The sequence below is a fragment of the Heterocephalus glaber genome, unplaced genomic scaffold, assembly GCF_053883595.1.
Source record: "Heterocephalus glaber isolate CG9 unplaced genomic scaffold, H.glaber_assembly_v1.0 deba00001606, whole genome shotgun sequence".
Lineage (NCBI taxonomy): Eukaryota > Metazoa > Chordata > Mammalia > Rodentia > Bathyergidae > Heterocephalus > Heterocephalus glaber.
In genome coordinates this window covers 7,177,972-7,205,692 of record NW_028258377.1, presented here as the reverse complement: position 1 = coordinate 7,205,692, position 27,721 = coordinate 7,177,972, and the positions used below count along the sequence as shown (strand labels likewise).

Here is a 27,721-nt window from a genome sequence, read left to right as displayed (position 1 = left end):
AGACTATTTTGGTTGGGACTAGGTTTCAAAGTTTAATGGACAGATAAAGAGTAAGCATATCTGTCCTTGTTCCCCACCTTAAGGAGAAAGCATTGTATCTTCTCCATTCATATAAGGCATTCTCGCTGGAAGTATGGAGTACATGTCTTTAATCTGTTGAGAAGGTTCTGTTCTACCTCTAGTCTCCTGATAGCTTTTACCATGAACAGCTGTAGAATTTAGTCCAGTACTTTTTCTCCAACTAGTGAGTGACAGGATCATATGGCTTTTTCCTTTCCTCTGTTAAAATGATGACTTTTGGGGGTGGATCTTCCAATGCTGAACCAACACTGCTATCCCTATAACAAAACCACTTTCTACCTACTGCCAGATCTGACTTCTAAGAGTTTGTTTTGTTAAACAAATTTCTATCTATGTTCATACTTTTTTCTTCTATTATCTTTATCCAGTTTTAGAATCAGCACAATGTTGATTTCCTAATATGCAGGGAGAAGTGTTCCTTCTTTTTTCTGCTTTAACTGTTTGATATAATTTGTCAGTTAAAATGTATATGAGCCTGCTGTTGTCATATAGGTAGGTTCTCAAGCTAGGAATATACTTTAATAGGTGCTATTCAAATTTTATATTTCCTCCAGACTTAGTTTCATTAATTTGTCTTCCAAGGTACTTCTTAGAAATTGTCAAATTTATTTCAAAAAAGATTTTTGTAATATGCTTTCTATATCCTTTTAAATTCTGTAAAATCTGTGGTAATGTCTCCTAGATCTTGATATTGTAATTTTAAAAATGTATAATTGATATTGTGTAATAGGAAGAAAAGGTCTATAGGAGCAGGGGAAGTGGGAGGGGTAGGGGAAAGGAAAAAAGGAAAAAACAAAAATATGAGAAAAGGAAAAAATGGAAACAAAGTTTTTGCAAATAGGGAAGGGTGGAGGGGGTGAAGGGAGGGGAAGGGAAGGGGAAAAAAATAAGAACCAAGATACTCATGTAATGGTACAAGATTCCAATGATGAATGTAACTGTATACCTAAAATGTACCAATAAACTTAATGGGAAAAATAATAATCAAAATAGTTCTGCAATAATTTGTAACATTTTACTAAATTGGTATTTAAAGTTTTCTTGTTGGCAAAGTATATTATATTGATTGTGAGTTGATTTTCCTGAATTAGCCAACAAGGTGAAATTTTTAATACTGTTTTATGTAACAATTTTATGAGTCCTTCAATTAAATTGTTATCTCTGTATTGGTTTGTCTAAATGAAAACAAGAAGAATAAGTAAATGAATATTTGTCCAAAAACTTTACTATGAAATGTAACACTGGCGATATCATTTTAGCATCATTTGTTGTGTTTCTTTAGTGATTATAATTTGGATTTTCTTAGTTTTACAGTTTTAATTATATGTGATTTATAAACTTGTGATAGCTTTATATTTATAAAAGAACCATATGCATATAGAATTTATTTCTGGCTTATGTTTGTACATATTTAGATATCATTAAAATGAGATTAAATGTTTATGACAGCTTAAAATTTTAGTTGTTACTCAGACTTGAAAAATAATTCAGTAGACGATTTGGACAACACAAATCTTTTCCTAATGCACCTGTCTCATATCGCAAAGAAGTATAGTTATTATAACATGAAAAATATTTTTTTTTCATTATTTAAAACAAATACATCAGTTTTATTGATAAATGTTCTTTATGGCAAATATTTTTAATTATATTGCATAAAAGTACATCACTTAACTCCAAAACTAAGCCTAAAGTATAGGCATTATATTTTTTCTTTTATAGTTTAGAAAACACACTGAGGAAGATTAAGTGATACTGAAGGTCCCACACAGATCAATGAGCCAGGTAGGATCAAATCCAGCTGATTCTAAAGTCCATTTATCCAACACACATGCTATGTTTTCTTCATACATTATTTACTCATTCTTGGTGCTTCTCCTACTTCATGGTTCAAGCAACCAACCAAACATGCACCTAGTTGTGTTTCTTTGGTTGTATATTTATTTTCGGTGAAATAGTTCCTGTTACCCCTGCCTTCCTTTTCTCATAGCCTCAAACCTGTTTCTCAGGTCCTTACATTTTTCCTAGTCTGCTGAAAAATTTTCCTATTATTCATATTCCACCATATTACCATCCCCAAATACTCTGTTCCAGTGCCAGCCTCCTCAGAATGAGTGTGATGCAGGACACACTCTGAAAATCTGCCTGTACGATCCACCCTAAATTATTTACATAACTCAAAATGTTCCTTGTGCCTTATCCATTTGTGTGTCTGTGCGTTAAACCTATACTTCCCTAGTTTTAGATAATCTTCCATTGGATATCAGGTCCTGAATCATTTCCTTTCAGGGATCCTTTCCTAGCTTCCTGGTCCTTTTGGGAGCATTCATATACACACAAGTCTCTTTCCGGCTGCTGCTGCATCAATATCACCATGATGTTGCTTTCTTCTTCAATCAGACCAAGTATAATTGATCCCTTCTGAAATTCTTGCTGATTGTTTTGTAATGGCTCCCTCTAGACCATTAACAGAGGCTAGTTCCTTTGAAGTGAATAGGAAATACAAACTTCTAAACTGAAACTATAATCGCAGCACTCTGAGAAGCTCAATCAGGAGAATCATAAGTTAGGGCTCAGCTTGGGAAACTTAGTGACTTAGTGAGACCTTAGTTAAAAAAAAAAATGGGATGAGGATAGAGCTCAATGTGAAAGCCTTGGGTTTAATCCCCAATACTTCACAAAAAGAAAAAATAAACCATATCCCCCCCACACACACACACATTTATAAAAAACCTCCACCTCTCTATTATCCTCTCATAGTGATGTAAGTTTTCTAGAGTTGTAATCTATAACCAAAGGTTCTGCAGTTCTTTCCATAATTCACTTTCTCAATGGCCTCTCTCATTCCCTTGGCAAGCAATTAGTCTACACAACACCCAAGATACCCCCTACCCAAATTCCTTTTTCTGGAAGTTCTTAAGTCTCAAGCAAATTAGCAGATTCTGGATTATGGATAGTCACTAATGGAACATATCTGAGATGTACTGAAATCTCCAAACCAGTCCAGAAAGGAATGTGCTTATGCTATTTAAGACCTTCCATGATTTTTGTCTCAAATACTACTCTTTCTGTTCTTTGCTTTTATTCAATGTATCCTTTGGAATTCCCTTCATCTCCTCTAATCTGCTTCAAAATCCTGCCTCTCCTCTGGGGCTCAGTCCAAATGCCATCTCTTTGGTAGCCTTCCTTCTGAATCCCAGCTGAGAAGAATGACTCCTTCCATTAGGCTCACAGGTTGCTCCACAATCTGTACTTTGAGAGCTTAACACACCCCTCCTTCTCTAGTTGAAAACACAAGACCTTTCACTCACAACAGAGAATAGGAACTTGTTTGTCCATCTTTGAGCTATACATTTTATATATCCTTAAAAGTTTGTTAACTGATCAAAAATTTGCTGGCCTTGAAGTCAGTATCCTAGCCAGGATTCTCTATCCTTATTAAAAAAAAAATGCTCAATGTCTCTTATCAGCCTCAATTTGAGTTCTTTCTGCTCTTCAGGTGTCACCTGGAGCAGTAGCTTGTTCTTCACTCAGAGAGCTGGATGTGGAGCTCCTTGCTTAGAGCCTACCAGCCCAGAGTGCAGCCCCACCACACTGGCCAAACTTGAGGTATTTGCTTTCAAACACTTAACATTTGCTTTGTGTTACCCTTTTATTAGGAAGATTAAAATTGAAAGGGAAGCAAGTGAGGCAGAGCTTTCTTTTTTTCTTTCTGCAAGAACAGCTTGTTTCCATGACATTTATACAGTGAGCTTTTTCTAAATGACAAGCAGATTGTTAGAAGATGTTATTTTCTGTCTCTTTGCTTTGGATCTTCACTTAGTGGGTGTAATGTAAGAGAGACAGCCTCACTAGGAGGGTGACTGTCAGGTATATAGATCTTAGAGGGGGTTGGGAGGAGTGTTTATTGACTATGTTTCTTTGGGGGTTGCTATAGCAGCAGCCTAACAGATTCTGGCTAGAAGTTGTAAGATGTATTAGCATTGTTGCCTTTTTTTTTTTAACATGAGAGTAAAATTTTTGCAGACATAAGTATCTGCTCTTTTTAGTTTTTCCTCTCAGTTAAGAAAACTGAATGCTCGCGGAAGATGACACCCATGTGGCAGCAGAAGACCTGCATATTTAGGTTGACATGAAATGGCTCATTCCATTTGAGTCAGCCCTTTGCTCTGCAGGAAAGAGGTCAGTCTCAGAGGCATCTGACTGAATGTCCTCACCCCCAGGTTGCTGATCAGAATGCAGACACAATGGGAGACAGGACAGTGGGCTCTCCAGCCCTGCTCTCAGCCACAGTCAGCATCAGCTCACATCTGCACACACAGAACTGGGTACAAATTGCTGTCCCCACCTTCTTTCTCTGGAAGAACTCTGGGAGACTGGCTTCATTTTACGTCAAAAGTCTCCTCTTTTCCAAAACTCTCTCCCCAACTATGTTGTTATTTACCTGGGTTAGACCTCATCATGCTCTTGTGGATTTGTGTAATGCATCTCTGAGCTCAGGCTATCCAATCCACAGCACTCCTCTCCCAAGTTGGGTACATTAGCCTATAAAACAAAACATATTAAGACTCTCCACCTATTTGACAAACTCCACTGCCTCTTTATTTTCTATAAGTTCTAGACTCCTTTCACCAACACAGAAGGCCACTCCTGGGTAATTCCAAAAGCACTTTTCCCTGGGCTTTCCACAGGCTGGGCTATCTGCCATATTCTATACTAGGCCTTGGCATCCTATTCCAGATTTCTCTGTGCTTGGAATTATCACTATCAAAGGTTGAAAAAAGAAGGATATTTTCCCTAAAGATGTTTATTTGGTCAGAAGAGCTTTTAAAAATTATTTTGAGTTTGAGTGGCTTTAAATATACATGCATTCTCCAATTTGGCACAGGCATTTTTAATACTCTACCTACCTCCTTCCATTTTATATAACTGGTTTGCCCCTAAAGGCATTTGAATTTATGCCTCTTGAAGATAAATGCCTGCATTTCCTTCCTGGTAATTACATCTGCAACCTTCATGATCTAGAAAAAATATCACTGCCAATTCAAAACATGTCACAGCCTCCCAGGAAGTGTGCATTATTCTATTTTCTGGTCTCCTCCACACATTGTTCTTTCCTTTACAATAGTGTTGATGAAACTATTATAATCATGCTTATACTTTGTCTCTCTACTCAACCATATTGCTAGCTTTCTCCAAAGTCAGTCTTAAAAATTTCTGAGTCAACCAGGGTAGTGATGCAGGCCTGTGATCCCAGGTACTCAGGAGCTGAAGCAAGAGCACTGTAAGGTCAAGGGCAGTCTGGGCAACAGGGTAAGACCCTATCTCAAAAAAACAAAACCAAACTATTTCTATGAGCACACTGTTTGCCAGAGTGCTGGGCAGGGTAAAAATCTGTCAGATAAATAATCACAATTTTACAGTTGAAAAAACCAGGTTTCAAGCTAGTTAAGCTCACTCAGTGGCACAGTCCATACAAGGAGAAACACCATAAGTTGAGTCCTGTTCTTTTAATTCAAAGGCTTTTCAAAAATCCCATATCCATAGATGTATCCTAAAGGGCCACTGTTCCTTAGCTCTGGTTAACTTCTTCACTGCGTATAGCCAAGTCTTTACATATTGAGATATCGTAGCTAAAACATTAATTAACTCCAACAGACACTTGTAATGGAGACATGAGCAACAAAATGTAAATATTCCTTCTAAGTAGAATCTCATGACAATCTGACTGTAGGTGCATCCATTGTACTTCCAAAGGCAATAGAGAGAAGCAATGATGAAAAAGCAACTCATAAGATGTGGTAGATGGTTCTAAGAAAAGAATTAGGGACACCTAAAGAAGAAAAAAATTCAGGAGGGAAGGAGTGAAAAGACAAGAGGAAAAAAGGGGGAAACTGTGGGAATTGGGGAGTATCATGACCCAAGATAATTTTTTTAGAAATTTTTCAGCATGTGGAGTTAACTTTCCAACTCAGCCATTCTCTGAAGATCTTCCTGTAGAAGACTTCATGAATCCTTCAAGCCTCAAGAGTCAGATTTGTGTATTTACAATATGTCACTTTGTAATGTTATGTAAAGTAACAGTGTGAAGGTTCAGAGCCATTTGTCATTATATTTACCTATTCTATTTCAATATCTATTCTATTTTTAGTCTAATTTAAGGATACTTTGAAATGGGAAAAGGTCCAAAGGGGTAGGAGTGGTGGGAGGAGATGGGGAAAGGAAAGAATGGAAAGGAAAAATTATAAGAAAAAAAAAGTGGAAATGAATTCTATGTAAACAGGGAAGGGCGGAGGGGGTGAAGGGTGCACAAGTAATGGGGGAAAAATAAGAACCAAGATACATCATGTACAGGTAGAAACACTCAAAGATAAATGTAAATGAATTATATACCTAAAATGTACCAATAAAAGAATTTAAGCAAAAAAAAGGATTATTTTATCAAAATAGAGCGAGAGGAATTACTTGAATGAGTTTCTTCCAAAGGGAGATACTTCTTTCCCCAAGTGCTAAACTAGATTCATCTAAAGATAAAAAAAGAGGAGGTTAGATCATCTGGATGCTCAGAAATCAATTATTAAAAAAAGATGAATTAAAGAAAAAATTCTTTGAGTGAAAACTGAAAGTTTCACCCAGGAAGAAGAAAGAAGTTTGCTCAACTGTATTATCAGATTTGCAGTGAACGTTTCATTTTCCTACATATTTGCCCCCACCCTCCAGTTAAAATGAGAATCAAAAGAAACAGCTCCTGAAAGTCCTACAGAAGTGATAAAAACCCTTCACTACTGCACAGCATTGTCACTATTCCACCAACTTTTTCCAAACACTCACTTTTGAATCAAGTCAAAATCATAGCAGAAATATAATGATGTTAATGTTTCCTGAAGCCTTTCACTTAGTAACTAGTTTGTATGTTTCCTGTAGATATCAGCATATCATGGCTACTTAAAGAAGAAACACCTTCTGGAACTGAACTACGGTAATGCAATCCTATAAGCAGCTCAAGGAAGTGAGGAGAAACACAAGTGACCTCTGAAAGGTAGGAGCTGACCAAATATCCAATCAAACATGAAGCAGTTGCAAGTCTATTATGACTGCTCAGGACATTTACTCTTTCAGAGGCCCTAATTTTTCACATATACTATGACTATATACTATATACTATACTATATACTATGACTGCACATATACTATGACTGTATTGTGTTGAGCTGTTAATTCATCCTGAATTAATCTATAGGCCCAATTCTATCTTTAAAATTCAAGTATTTCTTTAGAAATTGAGAAGCTGATTTAAAAATATATATGAAAATGGAGTGACCTAATATAGTGAAAATAACCTTGAAAAAGAAGAACAGTGCAGGAAGAATCAAACTACCTGACTTCAAGGCTTATTAGAAATCATCATAATATTGTTATAATTATATAAAATATAAAACAGAAAGGAACAGAACACAGTTCATGAATACTAGATATACATATAAGTAAATAAATAGAGAATACACATACTGTACCTGCATTTATGTGTACAAAGCACCAAGATAGTTAAGTGAGGAAAGAATAAGTATTCAATGAATAAGGGCCAAACAGTTGGATATCCACACTTAAAAAAAGTAAAATTGAACCTTTCTTTCATATACAATAATATAGTAAACATTGATCATACAACAAAACATAATAAATAAATCTACAAAGCTACTAGAAGAGAATATAACATAAATTTTTTTCTTACCTTAGGGTAGACAAAGACAAGATACGAAAAGCATGAATCTCAAAACAAAAATTAATAAACTGGACTTTATCAAAACTTTCTGACATTCAAAAGACATTATTAATAAAATCAAAAGACAAGTCAAAAAGACTTGAAAGAAAAAGACTAGAAAGAAATATATACATAAATGTAATCACTCTGGAAAATGTCTTGACTTTTTAAAATAAACATATGCTTATCAAATAACTAGAAGTTCCATTGCCAATTATTTACCTAAGAAAAGTGAATGCATATGTTCACAGGACATCTTTATGTGAGTGTTTATAGAAGCCAAATACTGAAAAAAGTCAGTAGGTAAATTGATAAGCTGCTGTATATTCATAAATGAAATATTAGCAATAAAAAGAAGTGAACTATAAAATATCCTGGATGGGGCCAGGGATTTAGCTCAGTGGTGCTGCCACCTGCCTTGCAAGTGCAAGGTCCTGAGTTCGATCCCCATACCCAAAAAAATATTAAAAAATAATTTTAAAATAATATCCTGGGTGAATCTTGAAAACATTGGGCTGAGCAACAGAAAGAATCCAGCCACAAAAGAATCCATACTGTGTTATGACTCCATCTCTAAAAGGCAAAATTAATCTATTGTGATAAAACCAGACCAGTAGTCGACTGAGGCAGACAGGGAGGAAGAAGAGGAACTGACTGCAAAGGGGTATGAAGACATCTTCTTGGATGATGGAAATATTTTACACCTTGATTGGGGTGGTGGCTATATTAGTATATAAGGTATGATTGAAACATGTGGTCAATATATAAATTTTAAAAACATTACTACAGTAAAAGACATATTGCCATTAATCCCTGTCCTAATACCCCTCCTCTCTTTAAACACAATTATCCCATTGTTCTTGCCACTTTCTGAGGCAGCTCTGGAAATCCTTCATGAGTATTTTTTTATTTGTACTCATGTGGCTGCCTTAATTTGCTGAATCCATTCAACATGTTTACTTTTCATGGTCATTTGGACTTTTGGGAAAACCCAGAAGTCACAGGGTGCCAGATCCAGGGAAGAAGATGGATGTGGACACACTGTGAGGTTTTTAAGAGCCTGCCATTTTGTTGGATAGCTACTTGATAAAAGTATTCATTGAATTTTTGATCACATCTCATAAAGACACTCACAAAATAGCATTAGTTCTGATCCACCTTTATTTTGGCTCAGCACAAGTCTGCTTCAGAAAGTAAAGCAAGGGGGACTATTTTAAAGGGATTAATGTCAATAGGTCTTTTGTTATAATAATTTTTTTTTTTTTTTGATACTGGGGATTGAATTCGGGACCTTGCACTTGTGAGGCAGGCAGCGGCACCACTGAGCTAAATCCCCGGCCCTATAATAATTTTTTTTTTTATTTAAACATTCATTGTGTATTTTGATCTTTCTTCATAATCATGGGGCAACTTACAGAACTGTTCACTTAAAATGGGTCTGCTTTACTGTATATAAAAATTATATTTTATTGGCAGTGAGCCAGGATGTAATCTGACAGCCGCCGCTGCCTACCTTCCTCGCCAGGGCTCATCCTTAGCTCCTCTGGGTGCCTCCCCTCCCCTTACCTCTGCCCCTTGTCCTGATTCTGCAGAAGATTTCAACACTAAACTTGCACAATGTCTTTAAAACCAAGAGTAGGAGATTTTGATGAAACATGGAACAAACTCCTGACTACAATCAAAACAGTTGTTATATTGGAATACATCCAGAGAACAACATGGAACAATCGCTTCTCAGATACCTATGCTGTATGTGTGGCCTATCCTGAATTGCTTGGAGAAAGACCACACAGAAACTAAGAACTTTTAGGAAAATCACATTCAGCATTTGCACAGGAGAGTTCTGGAGTCTGAAGAACAAGTACTTGTTATGTATCATAGGTATTGGGAAGAATATACAAGGGTGCAGATTATATGGACTGCTTGTATAGGTATCTCAACAGCCAGTATATTAAAAAGAATAAGTTGACTGAAGCCGATCTTCAGTATGGCTATGGTGGTGTAGATATGAATGAGCCACTCATAGAAATAGGAGAGCTAGCTAGCATTGGACACATGGAAGAAGTTGATGGTTGAGCTGCTGCAAGCCGTCCTCATTTGAATACTGCTCCGAGAAGTCAAAAATGATGGTGGTGGAGAAGAGCCAAACCAGAAAGTAATCCATGGGGTTATTATCTCCTTTGTTCATGTTGAACAGTATAAGAAAAAATTTCCTTTAAAGTTTTATCAAGAAATCTTTGAGTCTCCCTTTCTGACTAAAACAGGAGAGTATTACAAACAAGAAGCTTCAAATTTGTTACAAGAATCAAATTGCTCACAGTATATGAAAAAGGTTCTAGGTAGATTAAAAGATGAAGAAATTTGATGTCGAAAATAATTAATCCAAGTTCATATGGTAAAGTAATTCATGAATGTGAACAACAAATGGTAGCAGACCACTTACAGTTCTTACATGCCGAATGTCATAATATCATTCGACAAGAAAAAAAAAAGGACCTGGCAAATATGTATGTCTTACTCCATGCTTTGTTGACAGGGTTATCTCATATGATTCAAGAGCTACAAAACCATATCCACGATGAGGGCCTCAAAGCAAACAGTAGCCTTACTCAAGAAAATATGCCAACACTATTTGTGGAGTCAGTTTTAGAAGTACATGGCAAATTTGTTCAGCTTAGCAACAGTGTTTTGAATGGTGATCAGCACTTTATGAGTGCATTGGATAAGGCCCTTATGTCAGTGGTAAATTACAGAGAACCCAAATCTGTTTCCAAAGTGCCTGAACTGCTTGCTAAGTACTATGACAACTTATCAAAGAAGTCAGAAAAAGGGATGACTGAGAATGAAGTAGAAGACAAATTGATGAGCTTTATTACTGTTTTCAAATATATCAATGGTAAGAATGTTTTTCAAAAGTTCTATGCAAAGGGCAGTGAAGCTCAACCAGTCCCAGCACCTGGAAGGAGGCCCCCCTGCTGCCATCCCAGGCTCCTAGGGCCAAGAAGGTGAGCCGGTCCCAGCACCCGGAAGGAAGCTCCCCTGCTGCCATCCCAAGCTTCTAGGGCACAGAAGGTGAGCCAAGTGGGTGCCAGAAGCACTCCCTCCCCCACCATGGAAATGAGAAGACACATAAACAAGCCTCAAAAACAGACTTCCAGATCACCTACAGCAACCTCAAAGGGAAACGAGATGGAACACTCGGATACTCAACCACCTGGACTCTCTGAACTGGCAACAAAAGAGGATCTGGGAAAAATGAAATCAGAAATAATTTCTCAGATAACAGCAAAGATTTTGCTCATGGTGCAAGACATGATTAATAACTCTAGAGAGGACATAGATAAAAAAATAGAGGAGCTGAGGAGCATGATGGAATCCCAACATAGGAAACAAATGGAATCCATAAAACAGATGCAAACAGATTTCCAAGAGACTTCATCTAAAGTCTGCGCAGCAGAATGAACCAATGTGAGGATAGAATTTCAGATATAGAAGATAAGATTGCAATTAGTGAGGAGGAAAAGAAAAATTGCTTTAAAATTGTAAGGGAACATGAGAAATCAATCCAGCAGCTGCTAGATGATGCAAAGAAGAATAACATAAGACTGATTGGAGTCAATGAAGAAAGAGGAGACAGTGCAGATGACATAAAAAAACTGTTCACAGAAGTGATGGCAGAAAACTTCCCAACCAGGAGAAAAGAACTTGACATACAGATAAGTGAGGCATATAGGACTCCAGCTAGACTTGATCAAAAAAAAAATTCTACACATATGCATATAATAGTTAGGATTCCAGAAATCCAACAGAAGAATAAAATTCTACAGTGAGAGAAAAGAAACAAATTACATACAAAGGAAAGCTCATCAGAATCACAGCAGACTTCTCAATGCAAACCCTCAAGGGAAGAAGATCTTGGAGTGATGTATTTCAAGCCCTAAAGGAAAACAGCCTCCAACCCAGATTGATGTACCCTGCAAAACTATCTTTCAAAATTGATGGAGAAATAAGATGCTTTCATGATAAAGAGCACCTCAGGAACTTCATGAATACCAAACCGGCACTCCAAAAAATTTTAGACAATACCCTAGGAAAAGACAATGAGGATCACAACCCCAGGAAACCCAGTAGAATGAATCCATTGGGTATGACAAATTAAATGCAAAGGGGGAGAATCCAACAAAAAGAAAAAGTCATGACAAGGCTTTTAAAACTTTTGACTTCATCCCCCTAATGAGTGTATAGTTCAGTCTTGTTATTGTACTGATTGGTATTTTTCTGATTCTAGAGTTGCACACCATTCCTTGTGCTATACTGGCTATTTATCATCTTCTTATGTCTACATTTTAATTGGGTTGTCTATTAATGAGCTCTAAGAATTCTTTATATATTCTCATAGGTTATTTGCATTGTAAATATGGCCTGTTTAAGGACTACTATTCATTTTAATGATGTCATTTAAAGTTCTAAATTTTGATGGAATCTCATTTATCAATTTTTTTCTTTTATACATCATGTTTTTTGTATCCTAGGTAGTTCTTGACTACTCTAAATTCATTAACATTTTCCCTTATAATTTCTTCTTAAAGTTTTATACTTTTAGGCTTTCATATTTAGGTTCATAGAGCCCTTCAAGTTATTTTCATGTATGGAAATAAAGGGTTGAAGTTAATTTTTCATATATGGATACCAGGTGTTCTAGTGCCATTTGCTGAAGACACTATCTCTTCCTCGGCTCTTGAATTGAGTTTATATTCTATAAAATGCTAATGTTAAATAATCTTTCAAAACTCAGTGGACCATATATGTGTGGTTCTATTTCTAGATTCTCTGTTTCATTCAAATGATCAATATGTCTTTCCCTACACCAACACTGCCTTGATTACTGTAGCTTTAGAAGAAGTCTTAAAATTGGGTGCTAAACGTCTTCCAACACTGTTTTTGTTTTTGGCTTTTCTGGGTCCTTTGTATTCCTACATAACTTTAAAATTTCAATATCCAGTTCTTCATTTATAGCAAGTATACACAGACCTGAATTTTTATATATACCTTGTGTTTTCTAATCCTGCTAAATTCAAGTACAAGATCTAGGGGTTTCTAGAAATTTCTTAGTATTTTCTCTGTAGATGATCATTTCATCTACATATAAAGATTTTGCTTCTGCCATGCCAGTCCTATCCTAGTTGTGCCATTTTATTGCCAGACTATTTTGGTTTAGACCTATGTTTCAAAGTCTACTGGACAGATGAAGAGTAGGCATATATGCCCTTGTTCCCCACTTTAGGGAGAAAGCATTGTATCATCACCATTCATATAAGGCATTTTTTCTGGAAGTATGGAGTACATGTCTGTGATCTGTCGAAAAGGTTCTACTTCTAGTCTCCTGATAGCTTTGACCATGAACAGCTGTAGAATTCAGTCTAATACTCTTTCTCCAACTAGTGACAGGATCATATGGCTTTCTCCTTTCCTCTGTTAAAATGATTACTTTTGGGGGTGGATCTTCCAATGCTAAACCAACACTGCCATCCCTATAACAAAACCACTTTCTACCTACTGCCAGATCTGACTTCTAATAGTTTGTTTTGTTAAACAAATTTCTATCTATGTTCATACTTTTTTCTTCTATTATCTTTATCCAGTTTTAGGATTAGCACAATGTTGAGTTCCTAAAATGAGGGGAGAAGTGTTCCTTCTTTTTTCGGCTTTGTTTGATATAATTTATCAGTTAAAATGTTTATGAGCCTGCTGTTTTCATATAGGTAGGTTTTCAAGCTAGGAATATACTTTCTTTAATAGGTGCTATTCAAATTTTATATTTCCTCCGGAGTTAGTTTCATTAATTTGTCTTCCAAGGTACTTCTTAGAAGTTGTTAAATTTATTTCAAAAAATATTTTTGTAATATGCTTTCTATATCCTTTTAAATTCTGTAAAATCTGTGGTAATGTTTCCTAGATCTTAATATTGTAATTTAAAAAATGTATAACTGATATTGTGTAACAGGAAGAAAAGGTCTAAAAGAGCAGGGGAATTGGGAGGGGTAGGGGAAGGGAAAAAATGGAAAGGAAAAAATATGAGAAGAGGAAAAAAATGGAAACAAAGTCTTTGCAAATAGGGAAGGGTGGAGGGGGTGAAGGGAGGGCAAGGGAAGGGGAAAAAAAATAAGAACCAAGAGACTCATGTAATGGTACAAGATCCCAATGATGAATGTAACTGTATTTTATACCTAAAGTGTACCAATAAAGTTAATGGGGGGGGGGAGTTCTATGCAAGAATGTTGGCAAAATGCTTAATTCATGGATTATCTATGTCTATGGATTCTGAAGAAGCTATGATCAATAAACTAAAGCAAGCCTGTGGTTATGAGTTTACCAGCAAGCTACATTGCATGTACACAGATATGAGTGTCAGTGTTGATCTCAACAATAAGTTCAACAATTTTATCAGAAACCAAGACACAGTAATAGCGTTGGGAATTAGTTTTCAAATATATGTTCTACAGGCTAGTGCATGACCTCTCACTCTGGCCCCTTCATCTACATTTGCAATTCCCCAGGAATTAGAAAAAAGTGTACAGATATTCATAAATCTGAATAACATTAAAGAAATATCTAGATTTGAATTATAGCCAGCATTTTAGTGCACAAAAACTGACATGGTTACATTATCTTTGTACAGGTGAAGTTAAAATGAACTATTTGGGCAAACCCTATGTAGCCATGGTCACGAGGTACCAAATGGCAGTTCTTCTTGCCTTAACAACAGTGAAACGGTCAGTTATAAAGAGTTTGAAGACAGCACTCAGGTGAATGAAAAGGAACTGACAAAAACAATCAAATCATTACTTGATATGAAAATGATTAACCATGATTCAGAAAAGGAAAACATCGTTGCATAATCTTCATTTTCATTAAATATGAACTTCACCAGTAAAAGAACAAAATTTAAAATTACTACATCAATGCAAAAAGATACACCACAGGAAATGGAGCAGACTAGAAGTGCTGTCGATGAGGACGGGAAAATGTATCTCCAAGTTGCTATAGTTCGTATCATGAAAGCACGAAAATTGCTTCAGCACAATGCCCTTATTCAAGAGGTGATCAGCCAGTTGAGCGTGAGGTTTAACCCCAGGATCAGCATGATTAAGAAGCGCATCAAGGTTCTGATCGACAAATAGTACATTGAGCTCAGGCGCAAATAAGTACAGCTACGTGGCATGACATCACCACCCAGGTGTGGATGTGGATCGTTGCAGTCACTTCCGGTGTGTGCCTGTGGGAGAAGCTGCCCTTGCCTCCATGATTTGGTCATTCAGCAGCCCGTTTTCCTGCTGTTTACAATGTCACCAGTGCCATGTCATGAGCGTCAGAGAAAATGCCTAGAGATACTTTAAGCTCATGTCATCACGACATTTCTTAAATTTTCTCAGAGTGAGTGAAGTGTTGCTGGACTCTGGAAATTCGGTTGAATACCATGCTTTTCTCCCCTTCATGTTTGCAGCTAATTTGGTTTTTTCTTTTAAATGTATCTTAAAGGACATAAAATAAAAATTTAAATATTGTAATATGACAATAATAATTGTATCTACATCAACATGACAAACATGATATCCTTGCTTGCCAAATAAAAAATAAAGAAAAAATTATATTTTATTAAATTTCATGTTTAAAAATGTAAACACATTGCAGCTCAATATAATAATATAGCTAAGGAACTGAATTTACCAGCCTTCAGTGTTAAAAGCAAGTAGGATCTGTCTTCTCAACCCCTGAACTCAAGTTAGTACAACTCAGTGAGTTTGTTAAGCCAGACTCATGCTGAGCCAAGATAAAGGCAGATCAGAGCAAATGTTCCTCACTTCTGTGGAGTTAAATAACAGCAAGAAAACTATGGTACTGGTTTTTAGTTTTATACAATGCCATGGGATTTGATGGTTCAAATATTATTATTTCCTATATGTTATACACATTCTCTAATGGGTCTCCAGTCAGACAACTCTGCTCAAAGTAAGCTACACTGCCATGGGTCCAAGGGCATTCTTAGAGAAGCAATTTTCACCAAAAGCATCAGTAGAGATTTTCCTTTTTATGCTACATATTCTTAAGCTTAAAGGAAAATGTCACTTTTATGCAGAAGAAATGAATTGCAATTTCATGGACTCTGATTATTAAGCCTGAATTTGCTATTGGTATATATCTTTATTGTATTTTTTTCTTAGCAACAGTGAAGAGTCTTAGAACTGTTTGGGTTTTAATGTTATTTTTGAAACCTTCATAAAACAAGCATTTTGGGTACTTCGATCCTCAAACATGATGCCATCTACTGGTATTGTATTTAAAAATTATCTAAGTGAGTTATTCTTGTTCCATGACCATTATGATGTTGTGGGTAAGGAGTAATTAGCTTTTTGTTGCTATAGTCCTTCCAGAGAAAAAGAAAAATTATTTAATTATTCCTAAGGTAAAAATCAACTGATTTGCTAATTTCTGTGTGACACAATGAGAAAGAATCCAATGCTTTAAGAAAATATTAAACAAAAGTTAACCATTATTGGAAATCTCCTGTGTCTGACATTTTCTTGTATTTTAGGTCCAAAAATAAATGAGACATGAACCCACATGTAGGAAATACACCTGAGTTTCTACAGAATTCATGTGAAATGTATTTGAATAATGACAGAAATAGCCCTATGACTTTAAATCTGTACAAAAATATTAAAATTAATTTAATTCCTATAATTGCTTCAGTTTCCATCCAGACACATAGTAATATTGATGTGGTAAAAATACTGAACTGGGAATCAGATAATGCTAACCAATAGGTCATGTCAATTTATTCTCATATCATATATCTATCCCCTTCCCTTCCTGGCAGAAGCTGCATCATTTTTCAGTGTATCTACAGCCTCTTGAGAGAGCAGCAGTGAGGAGACATTACATTAACATTGCTGAGCCAAAGGATGCTAGATTTCAATTCTAATCAACCACTAAGAAGTTATAAGTTCTTTATCTTTTCTGATTTATAGACTCTTTTGAAGATTAGAACAGAACTATCTTTATTAGAGACAAATTTTCATAATATAGTAGTATGTATGTTATTTGAGAGGGTACCCTGAATCTCTGTTCTCCATTAAGAATTTCATATAGAAATTTTTAAAAATTTTATGTATTTCCCTGGAATACTAATAATCTGCTACTTATCTTTCTAACTTATATAGTTAGAGTTGAATTTAACCTAAGTCTATTAAAATTTCTTTTGCAATAAAAGATGCTCTTTGGGTTATAATGTCAATTCTGCCACTAGCCAGTTGTGTGACTTTGGAGAAGTCACCTAACTAATCTTGGCTTTGGTCCCAGACCTGTAAATTAAGAAGGTTGAACTAAAATTTCTAAAGTTCCTTATGGCTCTGAAATTCTCAGTTCCAAAGCACTAGAGTTTCCCAGATGAAAAAAGAGATATTTGCAGTGTAAATAATGACTTCACAATCTGCTATGAGGGGGAGGTACTAAGCATACAATTTAATGAATTTCTTTTTAAATGGCTTGAGTAAACTCTTTGCAGGAGTTCAAAACTCAGATCTATATCTTAAGGGTACATCAATTATCAGGACTCTGAGTTTCCAATGTGTGAAAAAGCAAATGACTTCTCTCCCTCCTGACCATTTGACTTTCAACACTATTTATGTATTTTGATTAGTGATTACCCCATCACCCAAAACTTTCTAATTCCCACATTCAAAATGAATATCAAAGGAAATGAGATATAGGCAAAAATAGACACAAGAACTGATGGTGATATCTAAAGTTCCTTTTTCCTAAGACTAAGATATTTTCTTGAAAGTAAAGATATCTTGTGATATCACTGCATTCAGGAAAATACTATGTTAGATCTATTTTTCTAAAATGCAGCTGAAATACTTTTAATCTCCACCCCAGAATTTTAAGAGTTTCACTACACAGAGAAGTCTATGTCTCTGTGAATGTACATACAGCCAATCATCAGCTGGCTCCAATAAACATTTTTTCTTTTTCTCCCCAAATCAAACATTCTATGTTAGACAAATTAGTCTTGCTGACATTTCCAGAGTTACCTCCTTCCACACCAATCCCAGGTAAATGTCCATTCTCTCAAACAAAATCTGATTAAACACAGAGTTCCAATTCCAGGAGGGGTAAATAAGATCCCAAATTTGAGGTCCCTAGAATGGGTCAAGGACTGACGCTAAAGTTTACTCTGTATCACACTGGAATTTAATGAGAAAAACTTTTGAAAATGGACCTGAAAAACATAGTTATTTGGAAATTATCAAAACATTGCTAAATAAAACTAAAATAAATGACAAAAACATATACAGTATTTAAAATTCAAAAAAGATGAAATAAAATACAAAATGAATTAAGATTTTTAAAAGTAAATTTTTAAAATTAATTTTATTGGTACATTTAAAGTATATAATATAATGACATTCATCATTGGAAATTTGCAAATTTGGGTAATCCATCTTGGTTCTTATTTTTTTCCCCTTCCCCAAGCCTCCCTTCAACCACTCCATCCCTCCCTATCTCCAAAGAGTTTGTTTCCATTTTTTCTTTTTCTCATGTTAATTCCATACCCTTCTTTCCTTTTCCCTACCCCTCCCACTTCCCTTTGCCCTTTTTCTTCCTATTTCACATTATCTATTATACCTTTTAGTCCTTATTTACACTTTCAGTTTCTCACACTAGAGAAACTATTCAGTATTTACCACTCGTGTCCTATTTATTTCACTTAAGAGTATCACCTGAATGTGCATCCATTTAGCTAAAAATGTCTCTAATTTTTCATTTTTCATGGCTGAGTAGTACTCCATTTTATAAAAAACCATATTTTCTTAATTCAGTATCCAGTTGATGGGCATTCAGGCTGTTTCCAAGTTTTAGCTATCACAAATTGTGCTGCTGTGAACATAGGTGCACATGTATCACTGTGGTATGATTTTTTTAAATTCATTGGGGAAGATCCCCAGCACGGGGAGAGCTGGGTCAAATTGGACTTCCAATCCTAGTTCTTTGAGGTATCTCCATACTGATTTCCACAGTGGTTGCACCAGTCTACACTCCCACCAGCAGAGGAACAGTGTTATTTCCCCACCGCACCATTAGCATTTGTTATTGGTTGATTTCATGATAACAGCCATTCTTTCTTGGGTGAGGTAGAATCTCAGCTTTGTTTTCATTTGGATCTCTCAAATGACCAGTGATGTTGAAGTTTTGCATATGTTTATTTGCTATTTCTACTTCTTTGTCTGAGAAATGTCTGTTCATTTCAGATGTGCATTTTTGGGTTCGGTCTTTAAATTTGGGAGGTCTGATCTTTTTAAGTTCTTTATAGATTTGAGATAGTAGACCTTTGTCTGAGGAAGAGCAGGTAAAGATTTTATCCCACATTGTGGGTTGTCTCTTCACACTGCTGGTGATTTCTCTTGCTGTGCAGAAGCTTTTTAATAAGAGATCCCACTTGTTGATTGTCTGTGCTAGTTCACAGACAACTGAGGTTTTGTTCATAAAATCTTTTCCTACACTGATGTCTTCAAGAGTTCTACCTAACTTCTATTCCAGCCAGTTTAGGCTTTCTGTTTTAATATTTAGATCTTTAATCCATTTCAATTTTAGTTGAGTGGATGGTGAGAGATACAGGTCTACTTTTAATCTTTGGCAAGTTGAAACTCAATTTTTCCAGCACAATTTATTAAAGAGGCTATTTTTCCTCCAGTGAGGGTGTTTGGATCCTTTGTTGAAGATGAGGTGGTTGAGTGTGACTGGAGTTGTTTCTGTATCTTCTAATATGTTCCACTGGTCCATCCTCAGGTCTGTCTTTGCTAATACCAGGCTGTTTTATCACAGTAGCTTTGCAGTATAGTTTCAAGTTGGGGATTGTGATACTCCCTGCCATGTCTCTGTTGCCAAAGATTGCTTTTGCTATTCTAGGTCTCTTCTGTTTCCAAATGAATTTTTGGATTGTTTTCTCAAGGATAGTGAAGTATGCTGTTTGAATTTCAATAGGGATTGCATTGAATCTATATAGCAGTTTTGGGAGTATGGCCATTTTCACTATGTTGATGCTTCCTACCCAGGAGTAAGGGATGTCTTTCCATTTCCTGATATCACCTTCAATCTCTCTTTTCAGAGTGCTATAGTTTTCAGAGAAGAGGTCTTTGATTTCTTTTGTTAGCTTGATTCCTAGGTATTTCAGTTTTCTTCATGTTATGGTGAAAGGAATTGTTTGGCCTATTTCTCTCTCAATGAGTCTGTTGTTCATGTACAGGAAAGCTATTGATTTTTGTGTGTTGACCTTGTATTCAGCTACGCTACTCAATTTGGTTAATAAGTCTAGAAGACTTTAGATAGAGTTCTTGGGGTCTTCTATATAGAGTATCATGTCATCTGCAAATAATGACAATTTGACTTCTTCATTTCCTATCTTTATTCCTTTTCTTTCCCTTGTCTAATTGCTTTAGTTAAAGTTTCCAAGACTATATTGAACAGGAGTGGTGATAGTGGACATCCTTTCCTTGTTCCTGATTTTATTGTGAAGGATTTCAGTTTTTGAACATTTACTATATTGGCTGTTGGTTTTTCATAGATGGTTTTTATCAGATTGAGGTAGAAACCATCTATACCAATTTTTTTAGGGTTTTTTATTTTTTCAAATGCTTTTCTGCATCTATTGAGATGATCATATGGTTTTTGTCCATGGCTCTATTGATATAGTGTATATTACATGTATTGATTTCATATGTTGAACCATCCCTGCATCCCTGGGATGAATCCCACTTGGTCAGGGTGGATGATCTTCTTGATGATCTTCTGCATTCTATTTGCCAGGATCTTGTTAAGGATATTTGCATCTATGTTCATTAGTGAGATTGGCCTATAGTTCTCCTTTTCGATTGGGTCCTTCTTTGCTTTGGGGATCAAGGTGATACTTGCTTCCAGGAATGATTTTGGGAGTATTGCTTCCCTTTCAATTTCATTGAAGAGTTTAAACAGCAGTGGCAGTAGTTCCTCTGTAAATGTCTTATAGAATTCAGCAGTGAAGCCGTCAGGACCCGGGCTTTTCTTAGTTGCTAAGTTTTTAATTACATTTTCAATTTCATTGATTGATATTGGGTTGTTTATAATTTTTAGGTCTTCTTCATTCAACTTTTGTAATTCCTATGTATCTAGGAATCTGTCCATTTATTCTGTATTTTCAATCTTATTGGAGTATAGTTCTTGAAGTAGGTATTCATGATTCTCTGGATTTTTGCTGGGTCCATTGTAATTTCACACTTTTCATTCCTAATTGTATGGATTTGGACCTTTTCTTTACTTTTTCTGATAAGGTTGGCTTATCAATTTTGTTTATTCTTTCAAAGAACGAACTCTTTGTTTCATTGATTTTTTTGTATCATTCTTTTAGTTTCCATTGCGTTGATTTCTGCCCTGATCTTTATGGTTTCCTCCCTTGTATGAGCTTTGGGTTTGTCCTGCTCTTCTTTTTCTAGAAGCTTGAGGTTCAGTATCAGGTTGTGTAATTGAGCTCACTCTGTTTTCCTAAGATGAGTATTCACTGCTATGAATTTCCCTCGTAAGACTGCTTCTATTGTGTCCCATAGATTCCAATATGTTATATACGCATTGTGATTTAATTGAATGAATTGATTTCTTCTTTAATTTCCTCTGTGACCCATTGGTTATTCAGAAGTGCGTTGTTCAATTTCCACGTGTTTATGAAATTCTTGCGGTTTCTTTTGCTATCGATCTCCAATCTCATTGCACTATGGTCTAATAATATACAGGGGATAACTTCAATTCCTTTGCACTTAAAGATGTTCTATGAGTGAGTATATGGTCTATTTTGGAGCACAACTCATGTCCAGCTGAAAAGAATGTATATTCTGGTTTTGTGGGGTGAAATACTCTGTAAACATCTGTTAAGTTCATTTGTTCAAGAGTTTGAGTTCTAGTATTGTGTTGTTTATTTTCATCTAGTTGATCTATCTATTTGTGACAGAGGGATATTTAGATCCCCCACTATTATTTTATTAGGGCTCATTTGCTTTTTCATGTCTGTTAGCATTTGTTTTACATAGTTGGGCACTCTATGGTTCGGTGCATATATATTTATGATTGTCATCTCTTCCTCTTGGATTGTTCCCTTTACAAGGATGTAGTGTCCATCTCTGTCTCTGTTAATTATTGTTGGCTTGAAATCCACTTGATCTGCAAAGAGGATAGCTACTCCTGGTGTTTTTTGGGTTCCTGTCTCATGGAGTATTGTTTTCCACCCTTTAACTTTCAGTCTATGAGTTTCTTTTTTAATGAAGTGTTTTTCTTGTATGCAACATATTTTTGGATCTTGCTTCTTGACCCATTCTGCCAGTCTATTTCTTTTGATTGTTGAATTGAGACTGTTAACATTAATGGTTATAAAAATAACAACAACAACAACAACAAAAAATTAATGGTTATAACTGATATGTATTGACTTATCCTTGTCGTGACTTTTTCTTTTTCTTGGATTTTCCCCCTTCGCATTTAATTTCTTGATGTGCCAGATGGATTCATTCTGCTGGGCTTTCTGAGGTTGTGATCCTTATTGTCATTTCCTAGGATATTGTTTAAAATTTTTTGGAGTGCTGGTTTGGTATTCATGAAGTTCCCCAGGTGCTCTTTGTCATGAAAGTATCTTATTTCTCCATCAATTTCGAAAGATAGTTTTTCAGGGTACATCAATCTAGGTTGGAGGCTGCTTTCCTTTTGGGCTTGAAATATGTCACTCTACACTTTTCTTGCCTTGTGGGTTTGTGTTGAGAAGTTTGCTGTGATTCCGATGGGCTTTCTTTTACGTGATTTGTTTCTTCTCTCTAACTGCTTGTAGAATTTTGTTCTTCTGTTGGGTTTCTGGAATCTTAACTATTGTATGCCCATGTGTAGATTTTTTTGATCAAGGCTAGTTGGAGTCCTATATGCCTCACTTATCTGTATGTGAAGTTCTTTTCACCTATTTGGGAAGTTTTCTGCCATCACTTCTGTGTACAGTTCTTTTTCATATTCGTTTCAGTCTGTCCTGTTTCTTCATTGACTCTGATCAGTCTTATGTTAGTCTTCTTTGCATCGTCTAGCACCTGCTCAATTTATTTCTCCTGGTCCTTTACTATATTTAAGACATTTTTCTTTTCCTGGTCACTAATTTCAATCCTATCTTCTATATCTGAAATTCTGTCCTCACATTAGCTCATTCTGCTGCATAAAATTTCAATGGAGTTTTTAATCTCCTGGGAATCTGTTTTATGGATTCCATTTGTTTCCTATGTTGGGATTCCATCATGGTCCTCAGCTTCTCTATTTTTTTTTATCTGTGTCCACTCTAGATTTATTAATCATGTCCTGTACTATGAGCACAGTCTCTGCTGTTATCTGAGAAATTATTTCTGATGTCATTTTTCCTGGTCCCCTCTCATTGGCAGTTCAGGGAAGTCCACGTGTTTGAGTATCAGATTGTTCCATCTCATTGCCCTTTGGGGTTGCCTTAGGTGATCTGGAAGTTTAGTTCTGAGACTTATTTATCTGTCTTCTCATTTCAACAGATGCAGCCTGCTGAGCCTTTGTTGAGTGACTTTTTGCTCACCCAGTAGTCTTCAGTTCTCAGCAAGCACTGAGCAGCCTTTATGCTGCTGCTCACCAGTACACCAATTCTTGGGTTCAGCATGGTGGCCTTCTGAATCCCAGAGCTGACCTGTTGTCTGGGCAGGGGCTTCTGGTTGGGGTCTGTGCACACTTGGGATGGTATCTAGGTGTGTCTCTCACTGGGGCCCCTATGTAGCTCTTGTCTGGTCAGGCCTTTGGCTGGGTGCTGTGCACACCAGTTCCTGTTGTCTGCATAGGCTTCTGGTTAGGGTCTTCACACACTCATCAATGCTATTAGGGTGAGCCTCTGGCTGTTGCATGTGCACCTGTGTAGCTCTTTTCCAGGTGGGCCTTTGGCTGTGGCTGATGGTATGGCGGGCTTGTGGGTGAAGCTTGTGAGCCTGTGCAGCTCTTTTCTGGGTGGGCCTTTCACTTAGGCAGGTGTGCTGGAGCCTCTGGGGTTGGGGTGGAGCCCTTTCTGGGATCCACCTGCAGCTGAGCCTGCTCTGGTCCACACAGCTGGTCCCCCAGATCTGTGCGAACTTACTCAAAAAGTAAATTTTTAAGGAATAAAGAAATCTTAGAAGGGCAATTATATTTTACCATTTATAACCTCATATTATTTTTATATATTAACAGTTCTTACTAGTAATAAAAGTTGTCAGATCAGTGTTACTAGCATCTACATTAAGAAGTTACACAAAGAAGGCCAGGCATTTAGCTCAGTGGTGCCACACCTGCCTTACAAAGCCCAAGGTCCTGAGTTCCATCCCTGGTACCAAAAACAAAACATTTCAATGCGGTGGTGTGGGAGGGATCTATGCTGCTGGTGCCTGTGAAGCTCACCTCCTTGGGGCTGGGGGCGGTGGTATGGCACCCTGAAAGTTTCTCCTGTTCTGCACTGCAGGCAGCTCTGCTCCTCAGCGCTGGGGGAGATGTTATGGCAGCCCAGGTGGTGGTGGTACCAATAAGAGGAAGGAAGTAATACAGAAAGGACCAGAATGAAATGAAGTAAGAACCCAAAATCCCAATGAAGAGAATCAAAGTTAAAAGATGGTTCTTTAAAAAGATTAACCAAATGGTTAAACCCATGGTGAAAATTATCTAAGAAATATGAGAGAAGGGGAAAAAAAGCAGTGTGGAGGATGGGAAAAGGTTGTTACAGGTCAGATACTGTAACGTTAAAAAAATAAGAATATTGTGAAGATTTTTATGCTAATATAAAAATCAAATGAAATCAAAATCACATTCAAGTGAAATGGAAAATTTCTACAACTCTATTTTATTAAAACTGATATGAAAGGATACAGAAAAACTGAATGCTCTATAACTCCTAGAAAATTGAATCTACTATTAAAAACATATCCACAAAGAAAAATTGATACCATGAGGACTTTATCACTTAATTCAAAGAATTTAAGGAAAAATTATTCCCAATCTTACATAAATTTTTCCAGAGAACAGAATGAGAGAATAAAACTTCCCAGGTCATTTGTTCAGGTTGGTATAACCTTGATTCCAAAAGCTTTAGAACATATTAAAGGCAAGAAAAATTATAGCTTGATATAATAATCACAGGCAAATTTACAAAAATATCAAATCGAACAATTTATAAGAGGATAATATGTCATAAAGAGTTTGATCTCACTCTAGAGAAGAAAATGTGGTTCAACATTTGAAAGCATTGTAATTCATCTCATTAGCAGAACAGGAGGAAAAACATATGATCATCTCAATTGAGCCTGATGAAACATTGGATGAAATTCAACAACTTTAGCATTAATAATTTAAAAACTATGAGCAAACTAAGAACAAAGAGGAAATTTCTTGATTTGAAAATGAGGAACACACATACACACAATTATAGCAAAGTCATACTTATTAGAAAAGTGTTAAAAATTATTCTGAGGAATTAGGAATGATGCAGTAATGCCCACTAAATACACACACACATACTCCTCCCTGCTTTTGTTCATTCTTTTTAAAATCCTGGAGCTATACCAGTACAGAGAAGACAGCTTTCTGACATATGCTCAGTGTTGCCACACTGAAATAAACTCCTCTCCTTGCCACCACTTCTTTTTCTCTGCTAACAGGACTCTCTCAAGGTGGCAAGTGGCTGAATATGGTTTATTGAATCTCCATAGTCAGGCCTGTAGCTAAAGACTCTGGTAACACTTTGAAAATCATTGTCAATCATTTCTCCTCACCATGATCTGTAGTTTGCAATCTCAATCAAAATCCAGGGAGATAGATTCTTTTGCAAATGGGAAGGGGAGCAAGTGATGGGGGTGGGGGGGAGTATAGAGAGGGGAAGGAGAAATAAAAAGAATTAAGATTTGTTATGTGCATGAATTGATTCCTCAATGAATGGAATAACTGTACTACAAACATGTAGCAATAAAATTTTTTAAATAAAAAAATAATTCAAGCAGACAAGCCAATTTTAAAGTTTACATAAACCCTTAAAAATGCCACGAATATTTAAGGACACTCCTGAGGAAAATTCAGAAGAGATTATTTATTCTATCAGACTTCAACTTTTAAAAAAATAAAACAATAGCGCATATAAAAGATGATGTTGCAGAACACTGTCATAATCTGAATTATAAAAAGCCTCCCACAAATAAAATAATGACCATAAAGGAAAACATTACTTTATTAATAATTAATCTACATTAAAATAAAATAATTATGTTCATTAAAAGATGCTATTACAATAGTGGAAAGGCAAGAGAGAGAAGAGCAAACATTTGTTGGATGGACCTATAAACAACAAAAGTTCATTTTCTGAGTTCATAATGTGAATACCAGTGAACAAGAAAAAAACTGACATTGCAATAGAACAATAAAAGTGTGCAAATGGGATTTTCACAACAGAAGACTCTCAAATGGAGAATACATATTTGAAAAGGTTCCAAACCTTGTAATTCAACAGGGAATGGGAAATTTTCAATGTGATAATTTTCTACTACACATTCACATTACTGTCAATAATAAAAATTAATGACATCAATACCTTAAAACATGTAGATCAATTGAATGGTCATCTACTAGCTTTAAGATTATCAATTGGTACTACCATTTTGGCAAAGACTTTGTCATTATCTCCCTAAACATGATAGTGCCTTAGGACCAAGCATTTCCATTTCTAGGCATTTACTCAACAGAAATGCATACACAAGCATATTAAAAGACATTTAAGAATGTGCATAGTAAATTTTTTTCTAGAGTTAAATTAGAGGCAATCCAAATGGTGATTGAAGGTAGAATGGACAGAATATGTTCTACCCATACAATGAGATACTACCAAAATTTTAAAACACAACTATATACAGTAACAGTGATAAATCTCAAATACTTGATGCCAAGGAAAAGTTAACAACCAACAAATAACGTGCAGTGTATTATTCTCTCTCATAAATTTTACAAATAATCGATAGGAGGAGTCATGATAGTGCTCACAAGAGGAACTGTGTATTAATAAGAAGAAGCATGATGAGGGATCCTGGGGTCTAACGACATTTTAATTCCTATAACATCAGCCCTAAAGATAGAAGAGGGTTCTCTAGGCCTGCCTTTTATTGAATATTGATCCACAAAAGTTCTTGCCCAACTTGAGAATCTGCTAGATCTGTTCATTTTTAAAGAAAAAACAACAGGAAAACCTGGCTAGCAAGGTATTTAAGCAGAAGCCCCTCAGGCTTGAGTGCTTCCCAGGGCTGGTGTGATTCATTTGTGTCAGGCTCTCGTCAAACTTGTGACCAAAGTGCAACTGTGTATGATCACTTGGCATGTAAAAAGCTGTATCTGGGTGTGTGAGGTCTCTGTGATCAAGCTGCAGTTGCTACTTGATCTGTAGCTTTTTAAAAAGCTAAATACATCTGATGCTGCTCAAGCATTTCTGTAGTTTGAGTTTGGCAATTCAAATCCTAAAACCTATCCTTGTAGCCTTGCAGGTTCACTTGGTAGTAATTCATTATTTGTCTAATTTTATATATTTTTTACTCTAATGAAAAAGTTGAAGGAAACTGGGTAGCCTGCAGGCACCCACTTGAATGTCTCCAATTTCATTTGGTACTGATGTTTACCATCATGGGATTAGGTAAGGGGTGCTTTACCATTCAAGATACAGATACAGACACAGACACACACACGCACACGCACACACACACACACGAGTATATGTGAATGTGTGCACATGTGTATCCACTGCTTAGAAAA

General features: G+C 36.1%; 1 long non-coding RNA gene and 1 pseudogene across 2 annotated transcripts in view; one reads left to right on the top strand and one right to left on the bottom strand.

The window, feature by feature from the left end:
- The window catches only part of LOC110344406 (uncharacterized), a 556,324-nt gene that overhangs the window by 17,906 nt on the left and 510,697 nt on the right, over window positions 1-27,721 (bottom strand). Inside the window, exon 7 of one of the 2 annotated variants that reach the window (XR_015444734.1) lies at window positions 4,526-4,626. The exons of the other annotated variant lie outside the window; for it this stretch is intronic. This is a non-coding gene — a long non-coding RNA (uncharacterized LOC110344406). The remainder of the gene's footprint in view (window positions 1-4,525; window positions 4,627-27,721) is intronic. 2 annotated transcript variants of the gene reach the window in all.
- On the top strand, window positions 9,443-15,376 carry LOC101725079 (cullin-2-like; annotated as a pseudogene).